Below are 22,312 nucleotides of genomic sequence, written 5' to 3' on the forward strand. Positions count from 1 at the left end.
CAAGCGGGGCACATTCAGATTGAAATTGGCCCCCAGGAGCCCTAACAAATGTTGTCCCAGTGTTGTACGCTATCCTGCATCACCCATGGTAGCTTGTGGGATACACTGTTTGGCAATCTCCGGAGCCACGCTCACTTGGATACCCCGCCCCATACAACACCGGCCCTGTGTGCGAGCACTGAACCCGCTCTTTGTTATGCAAAGTGCCTGATTGTCAGCAAGGAGGGCTTGGGCGTTGTGGCTGCTTTGAAGAGATTTGGAGGGGGTGTCACCAGGACAAGGCAGGGCTGCTCGCCCTTTCTCCTTCACATAAGTGCAAAATCCAGCTGACGTGTCTCTTCCAGGATCATTAACGTTGAATGCTTGACCAGTGCAGAATCGGAAGCCTGAAAAGTATCAGAAGATCAGCTAAAAGCACGGGGATATAGCTCAGTGGTAGAGCATTTGACTGCAGATCAAGAGGTCCCTGGTTCAAATCCGGGTGTCCCCTTCGACTTTTCTTAAATTTTAATAATAAATAATTGTTTATTCACAAAGATATGTGTTCCTTTTCTAATTACACTTGGCATCAGTGAACATTTACGCTTCAAGATGCATGATCAAAAAGTGTTCCGGTTTCATCCTAGTTAACATCTTGCGGACAGCAATTATGCACTTTTTAAAGTGTCCGTTTAGTGTTTTAGCTCCACTTTTGCTGCCTGCTCCTTGAGATCAAGGAACATTTGTATTTACAGAACCCAAGGGTGCTACACACTGCCCACCCCTCATCCCCCACACCTGTAAGCAAGCGGGGCACATTCAGATTGAAATTGGCCCCCAGGAGCCCTAACAAATGTTGTCCCAGTGTTGTACGCTATCCTGCATCACCCATGGTAGCTTGTGGGATACATTGTTTGGCAATCTCCGGAGCCACGCTCACTTGGATACCCCGCCCCATACAACACCGGCCCTGTGAGCGAGCACTAAAGCTGCTCTTTGTTATGCAAAGTGCCTGATTGTCAGCAAGGAGGGCTTGGGTGTTGTGGCTTTGAAGAGATTTGGAGGGGGTGTCACCAGGACAAGGCAGGGCTGCTCGCCCTTTCTCCTTCACATAAGTGCAAAATCCAGCTGACGTGTCTCTTCCAGGATCATTAACGTTGAATGCTTGACCAGTGCAGAATCGACAGCCTGAAAAGTATCAGAAGATTCGCTAAAAGCACGGGGATATAGCTCAGTGGTAGAGCATTTGACTGCAGATCAAGAGGTCCCTGGTTCAAATCCGGGTGTCCCCTTCGACTTTTCTTAAATTTTAATAATAAATAATTGTTTATTCACAAAGATATGTGTTCCTTTTCTAATTACACTTGGCATCAGTGAACATTTACGCTTCAAGATGCATGATCAAAAAGTGTTCTGGTTTCATCCTAGTTAACATCTTGCGGACAGCAATTATGCACTTTTTAAAGTGTCTGTTTAGTGTTTTAGCTCCACTTTTGCTGCCTGCTCCTTGAGATCAAGGAACATTTGTATTTACAGAACCCAAGGGTGCTACACACTGTCCACCCCTCATCCCCCACACCTGTAAGCAAGCGGGGCACATTCAGATTGAAATTGGCCCCCAGGAGCCCTAACAAATGTTGTCCCAGTGTTGTACGCTATCCTGCATCACCCATGGTAGCTTGTGGGATACACTGTTTGGCAATCTCCGGAGCCACGCTCACTTGGATACCCCGCCCCATACAACACCGGCCCTGTGTGCGAGCACTGAACCCGCTCTTTGTTATGCAAAGTGCCTGATTGTCAGCAAGGAGGGCTTGGGCGTTGTGGCTGCTTTGAAGAGATTTGGAGGGGGTGTCACCAGGACAAGGCAGGGCTGCTCGCCCTTTCTCCTTCACATAAGTGCTAAATCCAGCTGACGTGTCTCTTCCAGGATCATTAACGTTGAATGCTTGACCAGCGCAGAATCGTCAGCCTGAAAAGTATCAGAAGATTCCCTAAAAGCACGGGGATATAGCTCAGTGGTAGAGCATTTGACTGCAGATCAAGAGGTCCCTGGTTCAAATCCGGGTGTCCCCTTCGACTTTTCTTAAATTTTAATAATAAATAATTGTTTATTCACAAAGATATGTGTTCCTTTTCTAATTACACTTGGCATCAGTGAACATTTACGCTTCAAGATGCATGATCAAAAAGTGTTCTGGTTTCATCCTAGTTAACATCTTGCGGACAGCAATTATGCACTTTTTAAAGTGTCCGTTTAGTGTTTTAGCTCCACTTTTGCTGCCTGCTCCTTGAGATCAAGGAACATTTGTATTTACAGAACCCAAGGGTGCTACACACTGTCCACCCCTCACCCCCGACACCTGTAAGCAAGCGGGGCACATTCAGATTGAAATTGGCCCCCAGGAGCCCTAACAAATGTTGTCCCGGTGTTTTATGCTATCCTGCATCCCCATGGTAGCTTGTGGGATACATTGTTTGGAAATCTCCGGAGCCACGCTCACTTGGATACCCCGCCCCATACAACACCGGCCCTGTGAGCGAGCACTAAAGCTGCTCTTTGTTATGCAAAGTGCCTGATTGTCAGCAAGGAGGGCTTGGGTGTTGTGGCTTTGAAGAGATTTGGAGGGGGTGTCACCAGGACAAGGCAGGGCTGCTCGCCCTTTCTCCTTCACATAAGTGCAAAATCCAGCTGACGTGTCTCTTCCAGGATCATTAACGTTGAATGCTTGACCAGTGCAGAATCGACAGCCTGAAAAGTATCAGAAGATTAGCTAAAAGCACGGGGATATAGCTCAGTGGTAGAGCATTTGACTGCAGATCAAGAGGTCCCTGGTTCAAATCCGGGTGTCCCCTTCGACTTTTCTTAAATTTTAATATTAAATAATTGTTTATTCACAAAGATATGTGTTCCTTTTCTAATTACACTTGGCATCAGTGAACATTTACGCTTCAAGATGCATGATCAAAAAGTGTTCCGGTTTCATCCTAGTTAACATATTGCTAACAGCAATTATGCACTTTTTAAAGTGTCCGTTTAGTGTTTTAGCTCCACTTTTGCTGCCTGCTCCTTGAGATCAAGGAACATTTGTATTTACAGAACCCAAGGGTGCTACACACTGTCCACCCCTCATCCCCCACACCTGTAAGCAAGCGGGGCACATTCAGATTGAAATTGGCCCCCAGGAGCCCTAACAAATGTTGTCCCAGTGTTGTACGCTATCCTGCATCACCCATGGTAGCTTGTGGGATACATTGTTTGGCAATCTCCGGAGCCACGCTCACTTGGATACCCCGCCCCATACAACACCGGCCCTGTGTGCGAGCACTGAACCCGCTCTTTGTTATGCAAAGTGCCTGATTGTCAGCAAGGAGGGCTTGGGCGTTGTGGCTGCTTTGAAGAGATTTGGAGGGGGTGTCACCAGGACAAGGCAGGGCTGCTCGCCCTTTCTCCTTCACATAAGTGCTAAATCCAGCTGACGTGTCTCTTCCAGGATCATTAATGTTGAATGCTTGACCAGCGCAGAATCGACAGCCTGAAAAGTATCAGAAGATTCCCTAAAAGCACGGGGATATAGCTCAGTGGTAGAGCATTTGACTGCAGATCAAGAGGTCCCTGGTTCAAATCCGGGTGTCCCCTCCGACTTTTCTTAAATTTTAATAATAAATAATTGTTTATTCACAAAGATATGTGTTCCTTTTCTAATTACACTTGGCATCAGTGAACATTTACGCTTCAAGATGCATGATCAAAAAGTGTTCTGGTTTCATCCTAGTTAACATCTTGCGGACAGCAATTATGCACTTTTTAAAGTGTCCGTTTAGTGTTTTAGCTCCACTTTTGCTGCCTGCTCCTTGAGATCAAGGAACATTTGTATTTACAGAACCCAAGGGTGCTACACACTGTCCACCCCTCATCCCCCACACCTGTAAGCAAGCGGGGCACATTCAGATTGAAATTGGCCCCCAGGAGCCCTAACAAATGTTGTCCCAGTGTTGTACGCTATCCTGCATCACCCATGGTAGCTTGTGGGATACATTGTTTGGCAATCTCCGGAGCCACGCTCACTTGGATACCCCGCCCCATACAACACCGGCCCTGTGTGCGAGCACTGAACCCGCTCTTTGTTATGCAAAGTGCCTGATTGTCAGCAAGGAGGGCTTGGGCGTTGTGGCTGCTTTGAAGAGATTTGGAGGGGGTGTCACCAGGACAAGGCAGGGCTGCTCACCCTTTCTCCTTCACATAAGTGCTAAATCCAGCTGACGTGTCTCTTCCAGGATCATTAAAGTTGAATGCTTGACCAGCGCAGAATCGTCAGCCTGAAAAGTATCAGAAGATTCCATAAAAGCACGGGGATATAGCTCAGTGGTAGAGCATTTGACTGCAGATCAAGAGGTCCCTGGTTCAAATCCGGGTGTCCCCTTCTACTTTTCTTAAATTTTAATAATAAATAATTGTTTATTCACAAAGATATGTGTTCCTTTTCTAATTACACTTGGCATCAGTGAACATTTACCCTTCAAGATGCATGATCAAAAAGTGTTCTGGTTTCATCCTAGTTAACATATTGCTAACAGCAATTATGCACTTTTTAAAGTGTCCGTTTAGTGTTTTAGCTCCACTTTTGCTGCCTGCTCCTTGAGATCAAGGAACATTTGTATTTACAGAACCCAAGGGTGCTACATACTGTCCACCCCTCACCCCCCACACCTGTAAGCAAGCGGGGCACATTCAGATTGAAATTGGCCCCCAGGAGCCCTAACAAATGTTGTCCCGGTGTTGTATGCTATCCTGCATCCCCATGGTAGCTTGTGGGATACATTGTTTGGAAATCTCCGGAGCCACGCTCACTTGGATACCCCGCCCCATACAACACCGGCCCTGTGAGCGAGCACTAAAGCTGCTCTTTGTTATGCAAAGTGCCTGATTGTCAGCAAGGAGGGCTTGGGTGTTGTGGCTTTGAAGAGATTTGGAGGGGGTGTCACCAGGACAAGGCAGGGCTGCTCGCCCTTTCTCCTTCACATAAGTGCAAAATCCAGCTGACGTGTCTCTTCCAGGATCATTAACGTTGAATGCTTGACCAGTGCAGAATCGACAGCCTGAAAAGTATCAGAAGATTCGCTAAAAGCACGGGGATATAGCTCAGTGGTAGAGCATTTGACTGCAGATCAAGAGGTCCCTGGTTCAAATCCGGGTGTCCCCTTCGACTTTTCTTAAATTTTAATAATAAATAATTGTTTATTCACAAAGATATGTGTTCCTTTTCTAATTACACTTGGCATCAGTGAACATTTACGCTTCAAGATGCATGATCAAAAAGTGTTCTGGTTTCATCCTAGTTAACATCTTGCGGACAGCAATTATGCACTTTTTAAAGTGTCCGTTTAGTGTTTTAGCTCCACTTTTGCTGCCTGCTCCTTGAGATCAAGGAACATTTGTATTTACAGAACCCAAGGGTGCTACACACTGTCCACCCCTCATCCCCCACACCTGTAAGCAAGCGGGGCACATTCAGATTGAAATTGGCCCCCAGGAGCCCTAACAAATGTTGTCCCAGTGTTGTACGCTATCCTGCATCACCCATGGTAGCTTGTGGGATACACTGTTTGGCAATCTCCGGAGCCACGCTCACTTGGATACCCCGCCCCATACAACACCGGCCCTGTGTGCGAGCACTGAACCCGCTCTTTGTTATGCAAAGTGCCTGATTGTCAGCAAGGAGGGCTTGGGCGTTGTGGCTGCTTTGAAGAGATTTGGAGGGGGTGTCACCAGGACAAGGCAGGGCTGCTCGCCCTTTCTCCTTCACATAAGTGCTAAATCCAGCTGACGTGTCTCTTCCAGGATCATTAACGTTGAATGCTTGACCAGCGCAGAATCGACAGCCTGAAAAGTATCAGAAGATTCCCTAAAAGCACGGTGATATAGCTCAGTGGTAGAGCATTTGACTGCAGATCAAGAGGTCCCTGGTTCAAATCCGGGTGTCCCCTTCGACTTTTCTTAAATTTTAATAATAAATAATTGTTTATTCACAAAGATATGTGTTCCTTTTCTAATTACACTTGGCATCAGTGAACATTTACGCTTCAAGATGCATGATCAAAAAGTGTTCTGGTTTCATCCTAGTTAACATCTTGCGGACAGCAATTATGCACTTTTTAAAGTGTCCGTTTAGTGTTTTAGCTCCACTTTTGCTGCCTGCTCCTTGAGATCAAGGAACATTTGTATTTACAGAACCCAAGGGTGCTACACACTGTCCACCCCTCACCCCCCACACCTGTAAGCAAGCGGGGCACATTCAGATTGAAATTGGCCCCCAGGAGCCCTAACAAATGTTGTCCCGGTGTGTTATGCTATCCTGCATCCCCATGGTAGCTTGTGGGATACATTGTTTGGAAATCTCCGGAGCCACGCTCACTTGGATACCCCGCCCCATACAACACCGGCCCTGTGAGCGAGCACTAAAGCTGCTCTTTGTTATGCAAAGTGCCTGATTGTCAGCAAGGAGGGCTTGGGTGTTGTGGCTTTGAAGAGATTTGGAGGGGGTGTCACCAGGACAAGGCAGGGCTGCTCGCCCTTTCTCCTTCACATAAGTGCAAAATCCAGCTGACGTGTCTCTTCCAGGATCATTAACGTTGAATGCTTGACCAGTGCAGAATCGACAGCCTGAAAAGTATCAGAAGATTCGCTAAAAGCACGGGGATATAGCTCAGTGGTAGAGCATTTGACTGCAGATCAAGAGGTCCCTGGTTCAAATCCCGGTGTCCCCTCCGACTTTTCTTAAATTTTAATAATAAATAATTGTTTATTCACAAAGATATGTGTTCCTTTTCTAATTACACTTGGCATCAGTGAACATTTACGCTTCAAGATGCATGATCAAAAAGTGTTCTGGTTTCATCCTAGTTAACATCTTGCGGACAGCAATTATGCACTTTTTAAAGTGTCCGTTTAGTGTTTTAGCTCCACTTTTGCTGCCTGCTCCTTGAGATCAAGGAACATTTGTATTTACAGAACCCAAGGGTGCTACACACTGTCCACCCCTCATCCCCCACACCTGTAAGCAAGCGGGGCACATTCAGATTGAAATTGGCCCCCAGGAGCCCTAACAAATGTTGTCCCAGTGTTGTACGCTATCCTGCATCACCCATGGTAGCTTGTGGGATACACTGTTTGGCAATCTCCGGAGCCAAGCTCACTTGGATACCCCGCCCCATACAACACCGTGTGCGAGCACTGAACCCGCTCTTTGTTATGCAAAGTGCCTGATTGTCAGCAAGGAGGGCTTGGGCGTTGTGGCTGCTTTGAAGAGATTTGGAGGGGGTGTCACCAGGACAAGGCAGGGCTGCTCGCCCTTTCTCCTTCACATAAGTGCAAAATCCAGCTGACGTGTCTCTTCCAGGATCATTAACGTTGAATGCTTGACCAGCGCAGAATCGACAGCCTGAAAAGTATCAGAAGATTCGCTAAAAGCACGGGGATATAGCTCAGTGGTAGAGCATTTGACTGCAGATCAAGAGGTCCCTGGTTCAAATCTGCGTGTCCCCTTCGACTTTTCTTAAATTTTAATAATAAATAATTGTTTATTCACAAAGATATGTGTTCCTTTTCTAATTACACTTGGCATCAGTGAACATTTACGCTTCAAGATGCATGATCAAAAAGTGTTCTGGTTTCATCCTAGTTAACATCTTGCGGACAGCAATTATGCACTTTTTAAAGTGTCCGTTTAGTGTTTTAGCTCCACTTTTGCTGCCTGCTCCTTGAGATCAAGGAACATTTGTATTTACAGAACCCAAGGGTGCTACACACTGCCCACCCCTCACCCCCCACACCTGTAAGCAAGCGGGGCACATTCAGATTGAAATTGGCCCCCAGGAGCCCTAACAAATGTTGTCCCGGTGTTTTATGCTATCCTGCATCCCCATGGTAGCTTGTGGGATACATTGTTTGGAAATCTCCGGAGCCACGCTCACTTGGATACCCCGCCCCATACAACACCGGCCCTTTGAGCGAGCACTAAAGCTGCTCTTTGTTATGCAAAGTGCCTGATTGTCAGCAAGGAGGGCTTGGGCATTGTGGCTGCTTTGAAGAGATTTGGAGGGGGTGTCACCAGGACAAGGCAGGGCTGCTCGCCCTTTCTCCTTCACATAAGTGCAAAATCCAGCTGACGTGTCTCTTCCAGGATCATTAACGTTGAATGCTTGACCAGCGCAGAATCGACAGCCTGAAAAGTATCAGAAGATTCGCTAAAAGCACGGGGATATAGCTCAGTGGTAGAGCATTTGACTGCAGATCAAGAGGTCCCTGGTTCAAATCCGGGTGTCCCCTTCGACTTTTCTTAAATTTTAATAATAAATAATTGTTTATTCACAAAGATATGTGTTCCTTTTCTAATTACACTTGGCATCAGTGAACATTTACCCTTCAAGATGCATGATCAAAAAGTGTTCTGGTTTCATCCTAGTTAACATATTGCTAACAGCAATTATGCACTTTTTAAAGTGTCCGTTTAGTGTTTTAGCTCCACTTTTGCTGCCTGCTCCTTGAGATCAAGGAACATTTGTATTTACAGAACCCAAGGGTGCTACACACTGTCCACCCCTCACCCCCCACACCTGTAAGCAAGCGGGGCACATTCAGATTGAAATTGGCCCCCAGGAGCCCTAACAAATGTTGTCCCGGTGTTGTATGCTATCCTGCATCCCCATGGTAGCTTGTGGGATACATTGTTTGGAAATCTCCGGAGCCACGCTCACTTGGATACACCGCCCCATACAACACCGGCCCTGTGAGCGAGCACTAAAGCTGCTCTTTGTTATGCAAAGTGCCTGATTGTCAGCAAGGAGGGCTTGGGTGTTGTGGCTTTGAAGAGATTTGGAGGGGGTGTCACAAGGACAAGGCAGGGCTGCTCGCCCTTTCTCCTTCACATAAGTGCAAAATCCAGCTGACGTGTCTCTTCCAGGATCATTAACGTTGAATGCTTGACCAGCGCAGAATCGACAGCCTGAAAAGTATCAGAAGATTCGCTAAAAGCACGGGGATATAGCTCAGTGGTAGAGCATTTGACTGCAGATCAAGAGGTCCCTGGTTCAAATCCGGGTGTCCCCTTCGACTTTTCTTAAATTTTAATAATAAATAATTGTTTATTCACAAAGATATGTGTTCCTTTTCTAATTACACTTGGCATCAGTGAACATTTACGCTTCAAGATGCATGATCAAAAAGTGTTCTGGTTTCATCCTAGTTAACATCTTGCGGACAGCAATTATGCACTTTTTAAAGTGTCCGTTTAGTGTTTTAGCTCCACTTTTGCTGCCTGCTCCTTGAGATCAAGGAACATTTGTATTTACAGAACCCAAGGGTGCTACACACTGTCCACCCCTCATCCCCCACACCTGTAAGCAAGCGGGGCACATTCAGATTGAAATTGGCCCCCAGGAGCCCTAACAAATGTTGTCCCAGTGTTGTACGCTATCCTGCATCACCCATGGTAGCTTGTGGGATACATTGTTTGGCAATCTCCGGAGCCACGCTCACTTGGATACCCCGCCCCATACAACACCGGCCCTGTGTGCGAGCACTGAACCCGCTCTTTGTTATGCAAAGTGCCTGATTGTCAGCAAGGAGGGCTTGGGCGTTGTGGCTGCTTTGAAGAGATTTGGAGGGGGTGTCACCAGGACAAGGCAGGGCTGCTCGCCGTTTCTCCTTCACATAAGTGCAAAATCCAGCTGACGTGTCTCTTCCAGGATCATTAACGTTGAATGCTTGACCAGTGCAGAATCGACAGCCTGAAAAGTATCAGAAGATTCGCTAAAAGCACGGGGATATAGCTCAGTGGTAGAGCATTTGACTGCAGATCAAGAGGTCCCTGGTTCAAATCCGGGTGTCCCCTTCTACTTTTCTTAAATTTTAATAATAAATAATTGTTTATTCACAAAGATATGTGTTCCTTTTCTAATTACACTTGGCATCAGTGAACATTTACCCTTCAAGATGCATGATCAAAAAGTGTTCTGGTTTCATCCTAGTTAACATCTTGCGGACAGCAATTATGCACTTTTTAAAGTGTCCGTTTAGTGTTTTAGCTCCACTTTTGCTGCCTGCTCCTTGAGATCAAGGAACATTTGTATTTACAGAACCCAAGGGTGCTACACACTGTCCACCCCTCATCCCCCACACCTGTAAGCAAGCGGGGCACATTCAGATTGAAATTGGCCCCCAGGAGCCCTAACAAACGTTGTCCCAGTGTTGTACGCTATCCTGCATCAACCATGGTAGCTTGTGGGATACATTGTTTGGCAATCTCCGGAGCCACGCTCACTTGGATACACCGCCCCATACAACACCGGCCCTGTGTGCGAGCACTGAACCCGCTCTTTGTTATGCAAAGTGCCTGATTGTCAGCAAGGAGGGCTTGGGCGTTGTGGCTGCTTTGAAGAGATTTGGAGGGGGTGTCACCAGGACAAGGCAGGGCTGCTCACCCTTTCTCCTTCACATAAGTGCTAAATCCAGCTGACGTGTCTCTTCCAGGATCATTAAAGTTGAATGCTTGACCAGCGCAGAATCGTCAGCCTGAAAAGTATCAGAAGATTCCCTAAAAGCACGGGGATATAGCTCAGTGGTAGAGCATTTGACTGCAGATCAAGAGGTCCCTGGTTCAAATCCGGGTGTCCCCTTCTACTTTTCTTAAATTTTAATAATAAATAATTGTTTATTCACAAAGATATGTGTTCCTTTTCTAATTACACTTGGCATCAGTGAACATTTACCCTTCAAGATGCATGATCAAAAAGTGTTCTGGTTTCATCCTAGTTAACATATTGCTAACAGCAATTATGCACTTTTTAAAGTGTCCGTTTAGTGTTTTAGCTCCACTTTTGCTGCCTGCTCCTTGAGATCAAGGAACATTTGTATTTACAGAACCCAAGGGTGCTACATACTGTCCACCCCTCACCCCCCACACCTGTAAGCAAGCGGGGCACATTCAGATTGAAATTGGCCCCCAGGAGCCCTAACAAATGTTGTCCCGGTGTTTTATGCTATCCTGCATCCCCATGGTAGCTTGTGGGATACATTGTTTGGAAATCTCCGGAGCCACGCTCACTTGGATACCCCGACAACACCGGCCCTGTGAGCGAGCACTAAAGCTGCTCTTTGTTATGCAAAGTGCCTGATTGTCAGCAAGGAGGGCTTGGGTGTTGTGGCTTTGAAGAGATTTGGAGGGGGTGTCACCAGGACAAGGCAGGGCTGCTCGCCCTTTCTCCTTCACATAAGTGCAAAATCCAGCTGACGTGTCTCTTCCAGGATCATTAACGTTGAATGCTTGACCAGCGCAGAATCGACAGGCTGAAAAGTATCAGAAGATTCGCTAAAAGCACAGGGATATAGCTCAGTGGTAGAGCATTTGACTGCAGATCAAGAGGTCCCTGGTTCAAATCCGGGTGTCCCCTTCTACTTTTCTTAAATTTTAATAATAAATAATTGTTTATTCACAAAGATATGTGTTCCTTTTCTAATTACACTTGGCATCAGTGAACATTTACCCTTCAAGATGCATGATCAAAAAGTGTTCTGGTTTCATCCTAGTTAACATAATGATCTTCCAGGATCATTAACGTTGAATGCTTGACCAGCGCAGAATCGACAGGCTGAAAAGTATCAGAAGATTCGCTAAAAGCACAGGGATATAGCTCAGTGGTAGAGCATTTGACTGCAGATCAAGAGGTCCCTGGTTCAAATCCGGGTGTCCCCTTCTACTTTTCTTAAATTTTAATAATAAATAATTGTTTATTCACAAAGATATGTGTTCCTTTTCTAATTACACTTGGCATCAGTGAACATTTACCCTTCAAGATGCATGATCAAAAAGTGTTCTGGTTTCATCCTAGTTAACATATTGCTAACAGCAATTATGCACTTTTTAAAGTGTCCGTTTAGTGTTTTAGCTCCACTTTTGCTGCCTGCTCCTTGAGATCAAGGAACATTTGTATTTACAGAACCCAAGGGTGCTACACACTGTCCACCCCTCATCCCCCACACCTGTAAGCAAGCGGGGCACATTCAGATTGAAATTGGCATCCAGGAGCCCTAACAAATGTTGTCCCGGTGTTGTATGCTATCCTGCATCCCCATGGTAGCTTGTGGGATACATTGTTTGGAAATCTCCGGAGCTGCAGATCAAGAGGTCCCTGGTTCAAATCCGGGTGTCCCCTTTGACTTTTCTTAAATTTTAATAATAAATAATTGTTTATTCACAAAGATATGTGTTCCTTTTCTAATTACACTTGGCATCAGTGAACATTTACCCTTCAAGATGCATGATCAAAAAGTGTTCTGGTTTCATCCTAGTTAACATATTGCGGACAGCAATTATGCACTTTTTAAAGTGTCCGTTTAGTGTTTTAGCTCCACTTTTGCTGCCTGCTCCTTGAGATCAAGGAACATTTGTATTTACAGAACCCAAGGGTGCTACACACTGTCCACCCCTCATCCCCCACACCTGTAAGCAAGCGGGGCACATTCAGATTGAAATTGGCCCCCAGGAGCCCTAACAAACGTTGTCCCAGTGTTGTACGCTATCCTGCATCAACCATGGTAGCTTGTGGGATACATTGTTTGGCAATCTCCGGAGCCACGCTCACTTGGATACACCGCCCCATACAACACCGGCCCTGTGTGCGAGCACTGAACCCGCTCTTTGTTATGCAAAGTGCCTGATTGTCAGCAAGGAGGGCTTGGGCGTTGTGGCTGCTTTGAAGAGATTTGGAGGGGGTGTCACCAGGACAAGGCAGGGCTGCTCGCCCTTTCTCCTTCACATAAGTGCTAAATCCAGCTGACGTGTCTCTTCCAGGATCATTAACGTTGAATGCTTGACCAGCGCAGAATCGACAGCCTGAAAAGTATCAGAAGATGCCCTAAAAGCACGGGGATATAGCTCAGTGGTAGAGCATTTGACTGCAGATCAAGAGGTCCCTGGTTCAAATCCGGGTGTCCCCTTCTACTTTTCTTAAATTTTAATAATAAATAATTGTTTATTCACAAAGATATGTGTTCCTTTTCTAATTACACTTGGCATCAGTGAACATTTACCCTTCAAGATGCATGATCAAAAAGTGTTCTGGTTTCATCCTAGTTAACATATTGCTAACAGCAATTATGCACTTTTTAAAGTGTCCGTTTAGTGTTTTAGCTCCACTTTTGCTGCCTGCTCCTTGAGATCAAGGAACATTTGTATTTACAGAACCCAAGGGTGCTACACACTGTCCACCCCTCACCCCCCACACCTGTAAGCAAGCGGGGCACATTCAGATTGAAATTGGCCCCCAGGAGCCCTAACAAATGTTGTCCCGGTGTTGTATGCTATCCTGCATCCCCATGGTAGCTTGTGGGATACATTGTTTGGAAATCTCCGGAGCCACGCTCACTTGGATACCCCGCCCCATACAACACCGGCCCTGTGAGCGAGCACTAAAGCTGCTCTTTGTTATGCAAAGTGCCTGATTGTCAGCAAGGAGGGCTTGGGTGTTGTGGCTTTGAAGAGATTTGGAGGGGGTGTCACCAGGACAAGGCAGGGCTGCTCGCCCTTTCTCCTTCACATAAGTGCAAAATCCAGCTGACGTGTCTCTTCCAGGATCATTAACGTTGAATGCTTGACCAGCGCAGAATCGACAGGCTGAAAAGTATCAGAAGATTCGCTAAAAGCACGGGGATATAGCTCAGTGGTAGAGCATTTGACTGCAGATCAAGAGGTCCCTGGTTCAAATCCTGGTGTCCCCTTCTACTTTTCTTAAATTTTAATAATAAATAATTGTTTATTCACAAAGATATGTGTTCCTTTTCTAATTACACTTGGCATCAGTGAACATTTACCCTTGAAGATGCATGATCAAAAAGTGTTCTGGTTTCATCCTAGTTAACATATTGCTAACAGCAATTATGCACTTTTTAAAGTGTCCGTTTAGTGTTTTAGCTCCACTTTTGCTGCCTGCTCCTTGAGATCAAGGAACATTTGTATTTACAGAACCCAAGGGTGCTACACACTGTCCACCCCTCATCCCCCACACCTGTAAGCAAGCGGGGCACATTCAGATTGAAATTGGCCCCCAGGAGCCCTAACAAATGTTGTCCCAGTGTTGTACGCTATCCTGCATCTCCCATGGTAGCTTGTGGGATACATTGTTTGGCAATCTCCGGAGCCACGCTCATTTGGATACCCCGCCCCATACAACACCAGCCCTGTGTGCGAGCACTGAACCCGCTCTTTGTTATGCAAAGTGCCTGATTGTCAGCAAGGAGGGCTTGGGCGTTGTGGCTGCTTTGAAGAGATTTGGAGGGGGTGTCACCAGGACAAGGCAGGGCTGCTCGCCCTTTCTCCTTCACATAAGTGCTAAATCCAGCTGACGTGTCTCTTCCAGGATCATTAACGTTGAATGCTTGACCAGCGCAGAATTGACAGCCTGAAAAGTATCAGAAGATGCCCTAAAAGCACGGGGATATAGCTCAGTGGTAGAGCATTTGACTGCAGATCAAGAGGTCCCTGGTTCAAATCCGGGTGTCCCCTTCTACTTTTCTTAAATTTTAATAATAAATAATTGTTTATTCACAAAGATATGTGTTCCTTTTCTAATTACACTTGGCATCAGTGAACATTTACCCTTCAAGATGCATGATCAAAAAGTGTTCTGGTTTCATCCTAGTTAACATATTGCTAACAGCAATTATGCACTTTTTAAAGTGTCCGTTTAGTGTTTTAGCTCCACTTTTGCTGCCTGCTCCTTGAGATCAAGGAACATTTGTATTTACAGAACCCAAGGGTGCTACACACTGTCCACTCCTCACCCCCCACACCTGTAAGCAAGCGGGGCACATTCAGATTGAAATTGGCCCCCAGGAGCCCTAACAAATGTTGTCCCGGTGTTGTATGCTATCCTGCAACCCCATGGTAGCTTGTGGGATACATTGTTTGGAAATCTCCGGAGCCACGCTCACTTGGATACCCCGCCCCATACAACACCGGCCCTGTGAGCGAGCACTTAAGCTGCTCTTTGTTATGCAAAGTGCCTGATTGTCAGCAAGGAGGGCTTGGGTGTTGTGGCTTTGAAGAGATTTGGAGGGGGTGTCACCAGGACAAGGCAGGGCTGCTCGTCCTTTCTCCTTCACATAAGTGCAAAATCCAGCTGACGTGTCTCTTCCAGGATCATTAACGTTGAATGCTTGACCAGCGCAGAATCGACAGGCTGAAAAGTATCAGAAGATTCGCTAAAAGCACGGGGATATAGCTCAGTGGTAGAGCATTTGACTGCAGATCAAGAGGTCCCTGGTTCAAATCCCGGTGTCCCCTTCTACTTTTCTTAAATTTTAATAATAAATAATTGTTTATTCACAAAGATATGTGTTCCTTTTCTAAATACACTTGGCATCAGTGAACATTTACCCTTCAAGATGCATGATCAAAAAGTGTTCTGGTTTCATCCTAGTTAACATATTGCTAACAGCAATTATGCACTTTTTAAAGTGTCCGTTTAGTGTTTTAGCTCCACTTTTGCTGCCTGCTCCTTGAGATCAAGGAACATTTGTATTTACAGAACCCAAGGGTACTACACACTGTCCACCCCTCATCCCCCACACCTGTAAGCAAGCGGGGCACATTCAGATTGAAATTGGCCCCCAGGAGCCCTAACAAATGTTGTCCCAGTGTTGTACGCTATCCTGCATCACCCATGGTAGCTTGTGGGATACACTGTTTGGCAATCTCCGGAGCCACGCTCACTTGGATACCCCGCCCCATACAACACCGTCCCTGTGTGCGAGCACTGAACCCGCTCTTTGTTATGCAAAGTGCCTGATTGTCAGCAAGGAGGGCTTGGGCGTTGTGGCTGCTTTGAAGAGATTTGGAGGGGGTGTCACCAGGACAAGGCAGGGCTGCTCGCCCTTTCTCCTTCACATAAGTGCTAAATCCAGCTGACGTGTCTCTTCCAGGATCATTAACGTTGAATGCTTGACCAGCGCAGAATCGACAGCCTGAAAAGTATCAGAAGATTCCCTAAAAGCACGGGGATATAGCTCAGTGGTAGAGCATTTGACTGCAGATCAAGAGGTCCCTGGTTCAAATCCGGGTGTCCCCTTCGACTTTTCTTAAATTTTAATAATAAATAATTGTTTATTCACAAAGATATGTGTTCCTTTTCTAATTACACTTGGCATCAGTGAACATTTACGCTTCAAGATGCATGATCAAAAAGTGTTCTGGTTTCATCCTAGTTAACATCTTGCGGACAGCAATTATGCACTTTTTAAAGTGTCCGTTTAGTGTTTTAGCTCCACTTTTGCTGCCTGCTCCTTGAGATCAAGGAACATTTGTATTTACAGAACCCAAGGGTGCTACACACTGTCCACCCCTCACCCCCCACACCTGTAAGCAAGCGGGGCACATTCAGATTGAAATTGGCCCCCAGGAGCCCTAACAAATGTTGTCCCGGTGTTTTATGCTATCCTGCATCCCCATGGTAGCTTGTGGGATACATTGTTTGGAAATCTCCGGAGCCACGCTCACTTGGATACCCCGCCCCATACAACACCGGCCCTGTGAGCGAGCACTAAAGCTGCTCTTTGATATGCAAAGTGCCTGATTGTCAGCAAGGAGGGCTTGGGTGTTGTGGCTTTGAAGAGATTTGGAGGGGGTGTCACCAGGACAAGGCAGGGCTGCTCGCCCTTTCTCCTTCACATAAGTGCAAAATCCAGCTGACGTGTCTCTTCCAGGATCATTAACGTTGAATGCTTGACCAGTGCAGAATCGGCAGCCTGAAAAGTATCAGAAGATCAGCTAAAAGCACGGGGATATAGCTCAGTGGTAGAGCATTTGACTGCAGATCAAGAGGTCCCTGGTTCAAATGCGGGTGTCCCCTTCGACTTTTCTTAAATTTTAATAATAAATAATTGTTTATTCACAAAGATATGTGTTCCTTTTCTAATTACACTTGGCATCAGTGAACATTTACGCTTCAAGATGCATGATCAAAAAGTGTTCCGGTTTCATCCTAGTTAACATCTTGCGGACAGCAATTATGCACTTTTTAAAGTGTCCGTTTAGTGTTTTAGCTCCACTTTTGCTGCCTGCTCCTTGAGATCAAGGAACATTTGTATTTACAGAACCCAAGGGTGCTACACACTGTCCACCCCTCATCCCCCACACCTGTAAGCAAGCGGGGCACATTCAGATTGAAATTGGCCCCCAGGAGCCCTAACAAATGTTGTCCCAGTGTTGTACGCTATCCTGCATCACCCATGGTAGCTTGTGGGATACATTGTTTGGCAATCTCCGGAGCCACGCTCACTTGGATACCCCGCCCCATACAACACCGGCCCTGTGAGCGAGCACTAAAGCTGCTCTTTGTTATGCAAAGTGCCTGATTGTCAGCAAGGAGGGCTTGGGTGTTGTGGCTTTGAAGAGATTTGGAGGGGGTGTCACCAGGACAAGGCAGGGCTGCTCGCCCTTTCTCCTTCACATAAGTGCAAAATCCAGCTGACGTGTCTCTTCCAGGATCATTAACGTTGAATGCTTGACCAGTGCAGAATCGACAGCCTGAAAAGTATCAGAAGATTCGCTAAAAGCACGGGGATATAGCTCAGTGGTAGAGCATTTGACTGCAGATCAAGAGGTCCCTGGTTCAAATCCGGGTGTCCCCTTCAACTTTTCTTAAATTTTAATAATAAATAATTGTTTATTCACAAAGATATGTGTTCCTTTTCTAATTACACTTGGCATCAGTGAACATTTACGCTTCAAGATGCATAATCAAAAAGTGTTCTGGTTTCATCCTAGTTAACATCTTGCGGACAGCACGGGGATATAGCTCAGTGGTAGAGCATTTGACTGCAGATCAAGAGGTCCCTGGTTCAAATCCGGGTGTCCCCTCCGACTTTTCTTAAATTTTAATAATAAATAATTGCTTATTCACAAAGATATGTGTTCCTTTTCTAATTACACTTGGCATCAGTGAACATTTACGCTTCAAGATGCATGATCAAAAAGTGTTCTGGTTTCATCCTAGTTAACATCTTGCGGACAGCAATTATGCACTTTTTAAAGTGTCCGTTTAGTGTTTTAGCTCCACTTTTGCTGCCTGCTCCTTGAGATCAAGGAACATTTGTATTTACAGAACCCAAGGGTGCTACACACTGTCCACCCCTCATCCCCCACACCTGTAAGCAAGCGGGGCACATTCAGATTGAAATTGGCCCCCAGGAGCCCTAACAAATGTTGTCCCAGTGTTGTACGCTATCCTGCATCACCCATGGTAGCTTGTGGGATACATTGTTTGGCAATCTCCGGAGCCACGCTCACTTGGATACCCCGCCCCATACAACACCGGCCCTGTGTGCGAGCACTGAACCCGCTCTTTGTTATGCAAAGTGCCTGATTGTCAGCAAGGAGGGCTTGGGCGTTGTGGCTGCTTTGAAGAGATTTGGAGGGGGTGTCACCAGGACAAGGCAGGGCTGCTCACCCTTTCTCCTTCACATAAGTGCTAAATCCAGCTGACGTGTCTCTTCCAGGATCATTAAAGTTGAATGCTTGACCAGCGCAGAATCGTCAGCCTGAAAAGTATCAGAAGATTCCATAAAAGCACGGGGATATAGCTCAGTGGTAGAGCATTTGACTGCAGATCAAGAGGTCCCTGGTTCAAATCCGGGTGTCCCCTTCTACTTTTCTTAAATTTTAATAATAAATAATTGTTTATTCACAAAGATATGTGTTCCTTTTCTAATTACACTTGGCATCAGTGAACATTTACCCTTCAAGATGCATGATCAAAAAGTGTTCTGGTTTCATCCTAGTTAACATATTGCTAACAGCAATTATGCACTTTTTAAAGTGTCCGTTTAGTGTTTTAGCTCCACTTTTGCTGCCTGCTCCTTGAGATCAAGGAACATTTGTATTTACAGAACCCAAGGGTGCTACATACTGTCCACCCCTCACCCCTCACACCTGTAAGCAAGCGGGGCACATTCAGATTGAAATTGGCCCCCAGGAGCCCTAACAAATGTTGTCCCGGTGTTGTATGCTATCCTGCATCCCCATGGTAGCTTGTGGGATACATTGTTTGGAAATCTCCGGAGCCACGCTCACTTGGATACCCTGCCCCATACAACACCGGCCCTGTGAGCGAGCACTAAAGCTGCTCTTTGTTATGCAAAGTGCCTGATTGTCAGCAAGGAGGGCTTGGGTGTTGTGGCTTTGAAGAGATTTGGAGGGGGTGTCACCAGGACAAGGCAGGGCTGCTCGCCCTTTCTCCTTCACATAAGTGCAAAATCCAGCTGACGTGTCTCTTCCAGGATCATTAACGTTGAATGCTTGACCAGTGCAGAATCGACAGCCTGAAAAGTATCAGAAGATTCGCTAAAAGCACGGGGATATAGCTCAGTGGTAGAGCATTTGACTGCAGATCAAGAGGTCCCTGGTTCAAATCCGGGTGTCCCCTTCGACTTTTCTTAAATTTTAATAATAAATAATTGTTTATTCACAAAGATATGTGTTCCTTTTCTAATTACACTTGGCATCAGTGAACATTTACGCTTCAAGATGCATGATCAAAAAGTGTTCTGGTTCCATCCTAGTTAACATCTTGCGGACAGCAATTATGCACTTTTTAAAGTGTCCGTTTAGTGTTTTAGCTCCACTTTTGCTGCCTGCTCCTTGAGATCAAGGAACATTTGTATTTACAGAACCCAAGGGTGCTACACACTGTCCACCCCTCATCCCCCACACCTGTAAGCAAGCGGGGCACATTCAGATTGAAATTGGCCCCCAGGAGCCCTAACAAATGTTGTCCCAGTGTTGTACGCTATCCTGCATCACCCATGGTAGCTTGTGGGATACACTGTTTGGCAATCTCCGGAGCCACGCTCACTTGGATACCCCGCCCCATACAACACCGGCCCTGTGTGCGAGCACTGAACCCGCTCTTTGTTATGCAAAGTGCCTGATTGTCAGCAAGGAGGGCTTGGGTGTTGTGGCTGCTTTGAAGAGATTTGGAGGGGGTGTCACCAGGACAAGGCAGGGCTGCTCGCCCTTTCTCCTTCACATAAGTGCTAAATCCAGCTGACGTGTCTCTTCCAGGATCATTAACGTTGAATGCTTGACCAGCGCAGAATCGACAGCCTGAAAAGTATCAGAAGATTCCCTAAAAGCACGGGGATATAGCTCAGTGGTAGAGCATTTGACTGCAGATCAAGAGGTCCCTGGTTCAAATCCGGGTGTCCCCTTCGACTTTTCTTAAATTTTAATAATAAATAATTGTTTATTCACAAAGATATGTGTTCCTTTTCTAATTACACTTGGCATCAGTGAACATTTACGCTTCAAGATGCATGATCAAAAAGTGTTCTGGTTTCATCCTAGTTAACATCTTGCGGACAGCAATTATGCACTTTTTAAAGTGTCAGTTTAGTGTTTTAGCTCCACTTTTGCTGCCTGCTCCTTGAGATCAAGGAACATTTGTATTTACAGAACCCAAGGGTGCTACACACTGTCCACCCCTCACCCCCCACACCTGTAAGCAAGCGGGGCACATTCAGATTGAAATTGGCCCCCAGGAGCCCTAACAAATGTTGTCCCGGTGTTTTATGCTATCCTGCATCCCCATGGTAGCTTGTGGGATACATTGTTTGGAAATCTCCGGAGCCACGCTCACTTGGATACCCCGCCCCATACAACACCGGCCCTGTGAGCGAGCACTAAAGCTGCTCTTTGTTATGCAAAGTGCCTGATTGTCAGCAAGGAGGGCTTGGGCATTGTGGCTGCTTTGAAGAGATTTGGAGGGGGTGTCACCAGGACAAGGCAGGGCTGCTCGCCCTTTCTCCTTCACATAAGTGCAAAATCCAGCTGACGTGTCTCTTCCAGGATCATTAACGTTGAATGCTTGACCAGCGCAGAATCGACAGCCTGAAAAGTATCAGAAGATTCGCTAAAAGCACGGGGATATAGCTCAGTGGTAGAGCATTTGACTGCAGATCAAGAGGTCCCTGGTTCAAATCCGGGTGTCCCCTTCCACTTTTCTTAAATTTTAATAATAAATAATTGTTTATTCACAAAGATATGTGTTCCTTTTCTAATTACACTTGGCATCAGTGAACATTTACCCTTCAAGATGCATGATCAAAAAGTGTTCTGGTTTCATCCTAGTTAACATATTGCTAACAGCAATTATGCACTTTTTAAAGTGTCCGTTTAGTGTTTTAGCTCCACTTTTGCTGCCTGCTCCTTGAGATCAAGGAACATTTGTATTTACAGAACCCAAGGGTGCTACACACTGTCCACCCCTCACCCCCCACACCTGTAAGCAAGCGGGGCACATTCAGATTGAAATTGGCCCCCAGGAGCCCTAACAAATGTTGTCCCGGTGTTGTATGCTATCCTGCATCCCCATGGTAGCTTGTGGGATACATTGTTTGGAAATCTCCGGAGCCACGCTCACTTGGATACACCGCCCCATACAACACCGGCCCTGTGAGCGAGCACTAAAGCTGCTCTTTGTTATGCAAAGTGCCTGATTGTCAGCAAGGAGGGCTTGGGTGTTGTGGCTTTGAAGAGATTTGGAGGGGGTGTCACAAGGACAAGGCAGGGCTGCTCGCCCTTTCTCCTTCACATAAGTGCAAAATCCAGCTGACGTGTCTCTTCCAGGATCATTAACGTTGAATGCTTGACCAGCGCAGAATCGACAGCCTGAAAAGTATCAGAAGATTCGCTAAAAGCACGGGGATATAGCTCAGTGGTAGAGCATTTGACTGCAGATCAAGAGGTCCCTGGTTCAAATCCGGGTGTCCCCTTCGACTTTTCTTAAATTTTAATAATAAATAATTGTTTATTCACAAAGATATGTGTTCCTTTTCTAATTACACTTGGCATCAGTGAACATTTACGCTTCAAGATGCATGATCAAAAAGTGTTCTGGTTTCATCCTAGTTAACATCTTGCGGACAGCAATTATGCACTTTTTAAAGTGTCCGTTTAGTGTTTTAGCTCCACTTTTGCTGCCTGCTCCTTGAGATCAAGGAACATTTGTATTTACAGAACCCAAGGGTGCTACACACTGTCCACCCCTCATCCCCCACACCTGTAAGCAAGCGGGGCACATTCAGATTGAAATTGGCCCCCAGGAGCCCTAACAAATGTTGTCCCAGTGTTGTAGGCTATCCTGCATCACCCATGGTAGCTTGTGGGATACATTGTTTGGCAATCTCCGGAGCCACGCTCACTTGGATACCCCGCCCCATACAACACCGGCCCTGTGTGCGAGCACTGAACCCGCTCTTTGTTATGCAAAGTGCCTGATT

General features: G+C 46.1%; 28 non-coding genes across 28 annotated transcripts; all 28 read left to right on the plus strand.

The window, feature by feature from the left end:
* Positions 1-418: 418 nt before the first annotated feature.
* On the plus strand, positions 419-490 carry TRNAC-GCA (transfer RNA cysteine (anticodon GCA)). The gene has a single exon. It is a non-coding gene; the product is annotated as a tRNA-Cys (tRNA).
* Positions 491-1,199: 709 nt separating this feature from the next.
* On the plus strand, positions 1,200-1,271 carry TRNAC-GCA (transfer RNA cysteine (anticodon GCA)). Its single transcript has one exon. It is a non-coding gene; the product is annotated as a tRNA-Cys (tRNA).
* Positions 1,272-1,983: 712 nt separating this feature from the next.
* Positions 1,984-2,055, plus strand: TRNAC-GCA (transfer RNA cysteine (anticodon GCA)). Its single transcript has one exon. It is a non-coding gene; the product is annotated as a tRNA-Cys (tRNA).
* A 708-nt stretch (positions 2,056-2,763) lies between these two features.
* Positions 2,764-2,835, plus strand: TRNAC-GCA (transfer RNA cysteine (anticodon GCA)). Its single transcript has one exon. It is a non-coding gene; the product is annotated as a tRNA-Cys (tRNA).
* Positions 2,836-3,547: 712 nt separating this feature from the next.
* On the plus strand, positions 3,548-3,619 carry TRNAC-GCA (transfer RNA cysteine (anticodon GCA)). Its single transcript has one exon. It is a non-coding gene; the product is annotated as a tRNA-Cys (tRNA).
* Positions 3,620-4,331: 712 nt separating this feature from the next.
* On the plus strand, positions 4,332-4,403 carry TRNAC-GCA (transfer RNA cysteine (anticodon GCA)). Its single transcript has one exon. It is a non-coding gene; the product is annotated as a tRNA-Cys (tRNA).
* A 708-nt stretch (positions 4,404-5,111) lies between these two features.
* On the plus strand, positions 5,112-5,183 carry TRNAC-GCA (transfer RNA cysteine (anticodon GCA)). Its single transcript has one exon. It is a non-coding gene; the product is annotated as a tRNA-Cys (tRNA).
* Positions 5,184-5,895: 712 nt separating this feature from the next.
* On the plus strand, positions 5,896-5,967 carry TRNAC-GCA (transfer RNA cysteine (anticodon GCA)). Its single transcript has one exon. It is a non-coding gene; the product is annotated as a tRNA-Cys (tRNA).
* Positions 5,968-6,675: 708 nt separating this feature from the next.
* TRNAC-GCA (transfer RNA cysteine (anticodon GCA)) lies at positions 6,676-6,747 on the plus strand. Its single transcript has one exon. It is a non-coding gene; the product is annotated as a tRNA-Cys (tRNA).
* A 1,489-nt stretch (positions 6,748-8,236) lies between these two features.
* On the plus strand, positions 8,237-8,308 carry TRNAC-GCA (transfer RNA cysteine (anticodon GCA)). Its single transcript has one exon. It is a non-coding gene; the product is annotated as a tRNA-Cys (tRNA).
* A 708-nt stretch (positions 8,309-9,016) lies between these two features.
* TRNAC-GCA (transfer RNA cysteine (anticodon GCA)) lies at positions 9,017-9,088 on the plus strand. The gene has a single exon. It is a non-coding gene; the product is annotated as a tRNA-Cys (tRNA).
* A 712-nt stretch (positions 9,089-9,800) lies between these two features.
* On the plus strand, positions 9,801-9,872 carry TRNAC-GCA (transfer RNA cysteine (anticodon GCA)). Its single transcript has one exon. It is a non-coding gene; the product is annotated as a tRNA-Cys (tRNA).
* A 712-nt stretch (positions 9,873-10,584) lies between these two features.
* TRNAC-GCA (transfer RNA cysteine (anticodon GCA)) lies at positions 10,585-10,656 on the plus strand. Its single transcript has one exon. It is a non-coding gene; the product is annotated as a tRNA-Cys (tRNA).
* A 702-nt stretch (positions 10,657-11,358) lies between these two features.
* On the plus strand, positions 11,359-11,430 carry TRNAC-GCA (transfer RNA cysteine (anticodon GCA)). Its single transcript has one exon. It is a non-coding gene; the product is annotated as a tRNA-Cys (tRNA).
* A 230-nt stretch (positions 11,431-11,660) lies between these two features.
* Positions 11,661-11,732, plus strand: TRNAC-GCA (transfer RNA cysteine (anticodon GCA)). Its single transcript has one exon. It is a non-coding gene; the product is annotated as a tRNA-Cys (tRNA).
* A 1,172-nt stretch (positions 11,733-12,904) lies between these two features.
* On the plus strand, positions 12,905-12,976 carry TRNAC-GCA (transfer RNA cysteine (anticodon GCA)). The gene has a single exon. It is a non-coding gene; the product is annotated as a tRNA-Cys (tRNA).
* Positions 12,977-13,684: 708 nt separating this feature from the next.
* On the plus strand, positions 13,685-13,756 carry TRNAC-GCA (transfer RNA cysteine (anticodon GCA)). Its single transcript has one exon. It is a non-coding gene; the product is annotated as a tRNA-Cys (tRNA).
* Positions 13,757-14,468: 712 nt separating this feature from the next.
* On the plus strand, positions 14,469-14,540 carry TRNAC-GCA (transfer RNA cysteine (anticodon GCA)). The gene has a single exon. It is a non-coding gene; the product is annotated as a tRNA-Cys (tRNA).
* A 708-nt stretch (positions 14,541-15,248) lies between these two features.
* Positions 15,249-15,320, plus strand: TRNAC-GCA (transfer RNA cysteine (anticodon GCA)). The gene has a single exon. It is a non-coding gene; the product is annotated as a tRNA-Cys (tRNA).
* Positions 15,321-16,032: 712 nt separating this feature from the next.
* On the plus strand, positions 16,033-16,104 carry TRNAC-GCA (transfer RNA cysteine (anticodon GCA)). The gene has a single exon. It is a non-coding gene; the product is annotated as a tRNA-Cys (tRNA).
* Positions 16,105-16,812: 708 nt separating this feature from the next.
* Positions 16,813-16,884, plus strand: TRNAC-GCA (transfer RNA cysteine (anticodon GCA)). The gene has a single exon. It is a non-coding gene; the product is annotated as a tRNA-Cys (tRNA).
* Positions 16,885-17,593: 709 nt separating this feature from the next.
* Positions 17,594-17,665, plus strand: TRNAC-GCA (transfer RNA cysteine (anticodon GCA)). The gene has a single exon. It is a non-coding gene; the product is annotated as a tRNA-Cys (tRNA).
* Positions 17,666-17,822: 157 nt separating this feature from the next.
* On the plus strand, positions 17,823-17,894 carry TRNAC-GCA (transfer RNA cysteine (anticodon GCA)). The gene has a single exon. It is a non-coding gene; the product is annotated as a tRNA-Cys (tRNA).
* A 712-nt stretch (positions 17,895-18,606) lies between these two features.
* On the plus strand, positions 18,607-18,678 carry TRNAC-GCA (transfer RNA cysteine (anticodon GCA)). The gene has a single exon. It is a non-coding gene; the product is annotated as a tRNA-Cys (tRNA).
* Positions 18,679-19,386: 708 nt separating this feature from the next.
* Positions 19,387-19,458, plus strand: TRNAC-GCA (transfer RNA cysteine (anticodon GCA)). The gene has a single exon. It is a non-coding gene; the product is annotated as a tRNA-Cys (tRNA).
* Positions 19,459-20,170: 712 nt separating this feature from the next.
* TRNAC-GCA (transfer RNA cysteine (anticodon GCA)) lies at positions 20,171-20,242 on the plus strand. The gene has a single exon. It is a non-coding gene; the product is annotated as a tRNA-Cys (tRNA).
* A 711-nt stretch (positions 20,243-20,953) lies between these two features.
* TRNAC-GCA (transfer RNA cysteine (anticodon GCA)) lies at positions 20,954-21,025 on the plus strand. The gene has a single exon. It is a non-coding gene; the product is annotated as a tRNA-Cys (tRNA).
* A 708-nt stretch (positions 21,026-21,733) lies between these two features.
* TRNAC-GCA (transfer RNA cysteine (anticodon GCA)) lies at positions 21,734-21,805 on the plus strand. The gene has a single exon. It is a non-coding gene; the product is annotated as a tRNA-Cys (tRNA).
* The last annotated feature ends 507 nt before the right edge of the window (positions 21,806-22,312 follow it).

This window comes from Ambystoma mexicanum, chromosome 1p (genome assembly GCF_040938575.1).
Source record: "Ambystoma mexicanum isolate Mex_15411 chromosome 1p, UKY_AmexF1_1, whole genome shotgun sequence".
In the NCBI taxonomy this organism is placed as follows: Eukaryota; Metazoa; Chordata; class Amphibia; order Caudata; family Ambystomatidae; genus Ambystoma; species Ambystoma mexicanum.